Raw genomic sequence first — 8,743 nt, 5'->3', positions numbered from 1 at the left:
ATTCCCAATTATCAGGCTTCAGATACAATTGAAACAAAAAAAATCAAGTGGAGTAGATTGAGCATGAAAATCTCTACAATTAATGTTCAGTAACATTTTCACCTAAAATTGAAAATAAGCTTAAATTCGAGAAAATGTGATTATTCAATAGCAAATTATTGTTGATTCTATTAAATCATTCACTATGAAGAGATAGCAGACCTCATGTGTGTCTTCAGCGTTATTGCCCTGTCACCAGCTGGCTCAAATCTTTGAATAGTAGACTGTGATGCGCGGGAACACTAGCGTCAGGTGATCAATTTTCATAACGGCAAGGAAAGTTGTGTGAGTGCGCCACACCAGATTTTTACACTTAAATCATTACAAGAGATGTGAGTGAAGTTGAGACAATAAGAGCTCCCTCTTCCACGTAACCCACATTTATGAATAGTATTTATTTATAATAGATTCGCTTTTTGAATGATAGACAAGGACAGCAATACCATTGCTAATCAAACACTGCCATTATAACGTGGGCCATGGGTTATGGTTAGTGAATGTAGTTGAGTACAGTTTACTTTTCTAAAAAAAACCTGTGAATGATAATTCCTCGCACACAGGCTGTTCCCATGCATGTGAGGGACCTTCTTCAACTTCTGTATATGCAAATTGTATATTAAAAGTTAACATTTTGTATATTGTTTATACTTTCTAAGAAGAAGCATAAAGATAATTTCAATTTTGGAGATTATTATTCAATCACGTGAAACTTAATCATTACAATGTATGTATGGAAATAACCTTCAGTCAGTAAATTAGTAAGACCTTCATTGAGGTATGGTGATTCATTGAGGTTCATCATGAGTGGTATAGAAGGGCCATACACATCAGCATCCAAAAGTCCAATATTCAGGCTCGGCTTGATAGACGCTAGAGCTGTGGCCAAATTGACTGAAAAAGGAAAACATACAACTTGATATTGAAAATGTGAGCAGTGTAGAACACAATATAATTTATGATAAATTTCACACAAATTCAATTGATTGCCTATGTTTAATGCATTACCGCATAATCTGAGATTGCCAGGGCTTGGGTTTTATTTATTTATTTATATGCAAATACAATTCAGGTATAAACAACAGGCATTTGTCCAAAACTGTTTCAAACCTTAATTTAGAATACACAGTCTAAGGCTTTATTTATTTATTTATAATTTACAATCAACTTAAGGACAAAGAAAGAAACTACAGTCCAAAACTTCTTTTCATCCCAATTTCATAAAATAAATTGTCCAAATAAAGGTTTGTAAGACGGTACATCGTTAATGTCTGAGAACGCTCAAAATGTGAGGTCTATAGTGAGGTCCACGTTATAATGACAGTGTGTGATTTGCAATGGAGTTGCTATCCTTGTCTATCGTTCAACAAAACAGATGGCACCATCTCTTTCACGCATTGTGATGTTGCCACATCGTTTATCAACAATGTAGAAATTTAAGTAATTGACAAAATATTTAATCTCAATCATAAAAATTTATAATTACATCTTGAAAAAATATATTTTCTTGACAAATAAAATATGATTAACTATTTTCAACAATAATGATCAGTTAAGGCTGTGCAAAGGCTAAAAGTAAACTTTCTACTGGTGATATTTTTCAAAGTTTTTCGATTTGTATATCATCAAGCTATCAAAATGAAAAAGTTTTCTAAGGAAAACGTTTTTTTTCTGATCATTAATTTTTGAGATATGAGCGCCTGAGGTTTGAATTTTTCGGACAGAACATTTAAAATTCGGTAAGATAATATAAATCCATGAGATTTAGAGGAGGAGGCTTCATGGTATTGTTGATCTAGTAAAAAAATTTCTGAAAATATCAACTTTTGAGAAAGTTATTCAATTTACCAAGAATAACTCAACTAAAAGTTATTATTTTTTTAGTAAATTGAACAACTCTCTTAAGAATAAATATTGTCAGAAATTTTTTGTTTTACTAGATCAACAATACCATGAAGCCTCCTCCTCTAAATCTCATGGATTTATCTCTTACCGAATTTGAAATGTTCTGTCCCAAAAATTTAAACTTTAGGCGCTCATATCTCAAAAAGTAATGATCAGAAAAAAACATTACCTGATAAAACTTTTCATTTTCATAGCTTGATGATATACAAATCGAAAAACTATGAACAATATCACAGTAAAAAGTTTATTACTTTCCTTGCCTTATTACCATAAGTAAGGAAAGTATGAGTATATGTGCGTCTGTCTACATATCTCATCTCCCAATTAACGGAATGACTTGAAATTTGGAACTTAAGGTCCTTACACTATAAGTATCCGACACGAACAATTTCGATCAAATGCAATTCAAGATGGCGGCTAAAATGGCGAAAATGTCAAAAACAGAGTTTTTCGCGATTTTCTCGAAAATGGCTCCAACGATTTTGATCAAATTCATACCTAAAATAGTCATCAATAAGCTCTATCAACTGCCACAAGTCCCATATCTGTAAAAATTTCAGGAACTCCACCCCATCAATGCAGATAGATTCCCAATTATCAGGCTTCAGATACAATTGAAACAAAAAAAACAAGTGGAGTAGATTGAGCATGAAAATTTCTACAATTAATGTTCAGCTTCAACCATCATACAACTACATTGTCCTCACATTGATATTTCGCACAATGACATGAGTTCATGCGACTATGTTCTATGAGAATCACCCGCTAGATGCACTTCATTTCAGTATTTCCTAGTGGAGAGGCGCACTTAAGGACACCTCAAGGATCAAAATTTCAAACACTTATAGCTTTTGACACAATGCTAGAAAAAGGCGAGAGCAAATTTTTCTGTCCGATTTCGAGATTTGGCAGAAATAGCTAAAAACCGGAAAATGAGCTGAAAATATGAGGTTTTTGGGCCACTCTGTATCTAGCACAAGGAAATTTTGCATGAAGAAATTGGTTCTGGACTTCTCTTATGTACTCAAATAATATATCAAAAAATCAGAACTACAATATAAATTGCAAGCACACCCCCTTTTTTATTTCTATATTGACTGGACTATATAATGCATAATCTGAGATTGCCAGGGCTCGGATTTTTTACGATGTGTCTGAGAAACGATGTTTCGTTAATGTCTGAGAACGCTCAAGATGAGAGGTCTACCTATGTTTGAAGATTTAAAAATAAGTTTCATTATGGCAGCCTAGATTTCATGAAGAGTAATGTATTATAATAAATCTACAAAGATAAAGAATTCTTTAAACTTTAAAGGTTTGGAGACCGCAGACTGCGTCCTCAAAATTCTTGGGGGTGAGGGGCTCAAATCAAATCATGGGGGTCCAGAATAATCAGAGTGATTAAAATGAGTACTGATGAAATTGTTTTCGTATAGGGGCGGGTGATGATTTTTTATCTGAATTTAGGGGGTGCGTCTTGGGGGTTGGTGGTCACCCCAATACATATTTATTTAAAATATTTCAAGAAAGAATTATGGAACCAATAGAGGTATTGCATAATATTTTAAGCGACCCATAGACGCTCAATATCATTATATAATACAAGAACCCACTTATTCCCCCAGTGTGGTAGGGGAAGTAGAATTGTACCCACAGTAATCCTTGCTTGTTCGTAAGAGGCGACTAAAAGGGAACCACTTTCCAAAGCCCTTATTCCTCCTCCCTTCTTCTTCTTCTTCCACATGCTTTGGAACTTCTTTATTTTCAAGAATGGCACCTTTCCATTGACTCAGCTTTGTGCCATTCTCGTCAGTGCGCGACCAACTGTATGGCGGGGTCACCTCGTTTCAAAAGGGTGAACATTCGCTGTTCCAATTGTCGCGCACTACATCCTTTCTCTGTCCTATCCGACCACTCTGGTTATTCTTTTCTCAAATGATCATTTCTCTCACTACTTTCAGAAGCGTCTGTACCCAGATTGGGCGGCTGATACTCCAGGGAATAAACCCGAAATTGCAGTACCCAAAACAGCCTCGGGATGGACAGGACTATCGGAAACAAAATTGCTAAACCTAGAAAACGGAACTGGGTTGCGGAACAATATTGAAAATGCTCCTGTGCATGAAAGAATTATTCAAAATAGACGCAACTGGTGCAGTCATTTGGATAGAATGCAACCTGGAAGAATGCCCGTTGTAGTCCAAAACTATAGACCTACTGGAAAAAGAGATGTAGGGAGACCAAGAAAGAGATAGGTACCGGAACAGGTTAATTAATAAACCTAATCCCTCAAGTGACATCTTCTTCACTTGATGATGAGAGCCTACTTATAAAATCATGCAAAACAATTATTATATTATAATAAACACATCATATACGCTGAGGTCTGATGTAGGTACTTACTGTATTGTAAAATAATATTGAGTGTCTATTTGGTGCTTTACAGCTATCAAAAAATTGAAATATCCCACCTGCAGTTGTCGATTTTCCGACTCCACCTTTTCCGGATGCAATGAGTAAGATGTGCTGTACGCCAGGAATGGGTTTTTGTTTAGGAAGATTTCTTGCCATTAATGCAGCTCTCCTCTTTTCCTCCATAGCATCAGTTGCTTTATAGCATTTTTGAGTATAAAGTTGCTGAGGAAAATAATAAATATCCAACTATTATCAGCTTATTAAATGAGCGTCCACCAATAAGAAAATATTTTTGATTATGTTTATAGACAGGACTGCTCTGAAAGGACCTGAATAATAATTAAAAATTACATCACTTTTTGCTTTTAGAAAAAACGATTAGATAGACGACTATCTGACTGCTAGTCGTTTTTTTCTAAAAGCAAAAAGTAATTTAATAATAAGCAGTTCGTGATGGAAAACAACATTGGAGAATAAAAATTACAATCATTCTGTTATTCTATTATTTATAGTTTATTATTAAAATTAATAATAAATAGAATAACAGAATGATGGGAATTGTAATTTTTAATTATTATTCAGGTACTTTTCAGAGCAGCCCTGACTATAAACATAATCTAACATGTATATTTATTTTTATTGGTGGACGCTCATTTCTATACGTACTCCATATACGGTATGTTATAAGTACTCATCTATACACTAAGCTGCGTTTACACCGGAGTTAATAACACAAGTTTTTAACATTTTTGTTATCAACTGATGTTAATTACAAAAGTTAATAACATCATGTTGAGTTGCGTTTACATCGGAGTTGATAACATGAGTTATTAATAAAAAGTTGTCAACTTGACTGAATCGACAAAAAATTCTCTTGAAAAAAGTTGATAACTCGTGTTTTCAACAGAAAATTCCTTGTTATTAACAAGATTTATGTTATCCATCGAGAGTCGGTAACTTTTGTTAATAACAGGGTTACTATCTTCCCCGCAACCCGCTCGCCCAGCATCCCTACCCTACATTATATATCTACATTAGATCAGATGAAGATCATTATTTTAATGATCACACACATGTTTCAATTCAAATTTGAAGACAATTTTTTGCTTTTTATTCCGGCTGTTATATTATCATATGAATAGTCTCGTTAAATGAAATCATATGGAAGTCAATTATATTGATAACAAGATCTTGTTAATAACAAGGAATTTTCTGTTGAAAACATGAGTTATTAAACTTTTGTCAAGAGAAATTTTTGACGATTCAGTCAAGTTAATAACTCGTGTTATTAAGTCCGGTGTGAACGCAGCTTAAGGGTCGGTTTTCGAGCTCGGGATTTAGCTAAATTCTAGACTTTAAACAACTGGAGTCAGAAAATTGGCTTTCCGAAACGGGGCGTAGTCGCAGTCCACGTTTAAATTAAATTTTGAAAAACTAGAAAATTTAACACAAAATAAAATAAAGAGAGAATTGTGTAAAGTTCCCGTTATTTCGAATTATTTGGGAATGCTTCATTTCGTCAAGGAAAATAGTTTCTAATATTAGGTTATACTCGTTATAGAAATGAGAAAATAAAGATTTTTATAGAAAACTGAGACTACGCCAATTTTCTGACTCCATCTTTTTAAAGTCTAGAACTTAGCTGAATCCCGAGCTCGGAAGCCGGCTCTTATTCTTCACCAAGACCAGCGGACCCGGATAGATTGTGGTGAAAAATAAGAATAAACTTTTCTTGGAGTTAAGTCATGTCTCTAAACTTGAGTTTCAAAGATGGCATAGTGACTGTGACTTTGAAGAACTCATGTAATCCATAGAAAGGGGTTCCTTTAAACTAACACGTCAACTCCACCCTAAATTCCTCGCTACTCATGGCTGTTAACTGTCTATAGTGAGGAGATCAACGTTGCCGATCCTCGGTCTTGTCAATGCCTTCTATAGACGATAGCTGATACAGGTTTATTGATGTAATATTAACTGTTCATTATCGTTTAAAGTAATCAATTTCATTTTATTAAGCAAGAAATCATATTGCTCAATAATTCCATAATGAATTTTCATAATTAAGATGGAATATTTTGTTAATTAATTATTAATTCTACATTTTTTAAATGACGATCTGTCAACAGAGCAAAGCGAGAAAGAGATAGCGCTATCCACTTTGTTGAATGATAGATAAGGATAGCAATACCATTGCTAATTAAACACTACTGTACCATTATAACGTGGACCTGACTATAGGCAGCTTAATGAAAATGTTTAGAGCCATAGTAGTAAATGAGTCTCTTCTCCTATAGTGTGGTCCACGTTATAATGGCAGTGAATAAAGATAGAAGAATAGCGATGCCGATTCTCTGCATTAATTAATTATATTTCTACACTGTCAAAAACATAATTGTCATCGTTGTGGACCTAGAAAATGATAGTACCACCGTCTTTGTCGAATGATAGACAAGGATAGCAAAACCAAAGTTGATCAAATACTGTCATTATAACGTGGACCTCACTATACTCAGTCGGTAATAAGGCATGTCAACAACATGCAACCATTTTGTGTGGAATGGTTATGACTATGTAAGTCTCTGCTCATGTTGGCTCAAAGAGAAAAGCTGGCCTAAAGTGTTGGCTTAAAGAAAACCTTTTCTATGGGTTACATGAGTTATTCGAGTCACAGTGACCATGCCATCTTGAAAACTCAAGTTTATAGTCATGAGTTACTTAAAGAAAAGTTTATTCTTATTTTCTTTACTCGACCTATCCGGCCTGCTGGTCTTGGTGGAGAATAAGTGTATTCAGTGAGTGTATTCAGTTGTACTCGTCAAAATTTACCTTGACATGCAGAGCACTTAAATATGTATAACAGCTAAAAATTCAAATTCAAATTCAAATTCAAAATTTTATTTATTCAAGTAAGTTACAATACATTCTGGTTCATACACGAATCTACAATAAATTACAGTACAACAGCCAATTATGCAGCAAATTTCACATATTATGAAAACTTATTAATTACAATGAAGATTGAATGCAACATTAGAATATTGATAATATAGTATTGTAATATAACTACATAAATCAGCGGTGTTTCAACAATGAATAAATGATAATTTCAATGAATAAATATACACCCCACTATATATTATATGTGTTGGGGTATAAGTAATTAGTTGCTTATTGCGTGTAATAATTACTATTTACAAACTTCATTGACTGATATGGGATTAAAGTTTTTTATAAAACTAAAACTAATAACTAAAAATAGTTATTATTCCAGTAGACTTGAAGAGCGGTCTGCAGTGTTCAAGTAACAACTGGAGATGATGACGCGGACTGCTCACTTCTACATTACTAGTAGTTCTGTGAACAATAGACCTTACTTTACTTTACTTTACTTTTATTTTTACCACCTATATCATTGAGATCAGGGGCACGTCAGGTAAGGTAGGAGGGCGAGGTTAGGGTATCAGCGGAATCTCCGTTGAGCGCTTAGTTCCATGAATTCTTGTATTGAATACAGAGGGTTCTCAGTCAGATACTTTTTGAGAGCCTTTTTGAATTGGTTTTGACATTCAATTTGTTTGAGGTCATCCGGTAGACAGTTGAAAAATATACACCCTGAGGAATCTAGCTGTTTTTGTGATTTTTGTAGTCTGTTGTAGGGAATTTCAAGATCATTTTTTCTTCTTGTGTTGTGCTTGTGGATATTTCTTCTGTGTGGCTTGTCTGGTTTGAATTTTTTTATATGTATTATTGCTTTAAGTATGTATAGAGATATTACAGTGAGGATCCTATCCTGTATGAAGTATGGTTTGCAGTGTGTATCGTGTGGTAAACCATTTATTATTCTTATTACTTTCTTTTGGAGAATTAATATTTGCACAATGTAGGTCTGCGGGGCTGCTCCCCATGCTATTATTCCATAGCCCATGTGTGATGCAAATAGCGAGTAGTAAGCCATCAGAGCAGTTTTTTTGTCAGCTATTGCCTTTATACGTTTGATGGCATAGAGGGCTGAGGATAGTTTACCTACCAACTTTTCAATGTGTTTATCCCATGTTAGGTGTGCATCAAGTGTAATTCCCAAGAATCGTGCTGTAGCTGTCACCTCTTCATCAGTATCTAGTTGGTTTTCGGTTGCTGATCTTGTATTGAAATTTATTACTGTACTTTTGGATGTGTTTATATTGAGTCTTAGGTTTGTCAGGGCTGTTTTTGTTGAAGCTATGGTAGTATTATAATTTAATTGTAATTCGTCCTGGTCTTTTCCATTTATGATTAAAGTTGTGTCGTCGGCGAATAGAATACATTTAGAATACATTGGTAGTTGTTTGGGCAAACCGTTTATGTAAATAAGAAATAATAATGGTCCCAGCACAGATCCCTGCGGTAC

The sequence above is a fragment of the Nilaparvata lugens genome, chromosome 5 (genome assembly GCF_014356525.2).
Source record: "Nilaparvata lugens isolate BPH chromosome 5, ASM1435652v1, whole genome shotgun sequence".
NCBI lineage: Eukaryota > Metazoa > Arthropoda > Insecta > Hemiptera > Delphacidae > Nilaparvata > Nilaparvata lugens.
This window is presented reverse-complemented; position numbering follows the sequence as displayed.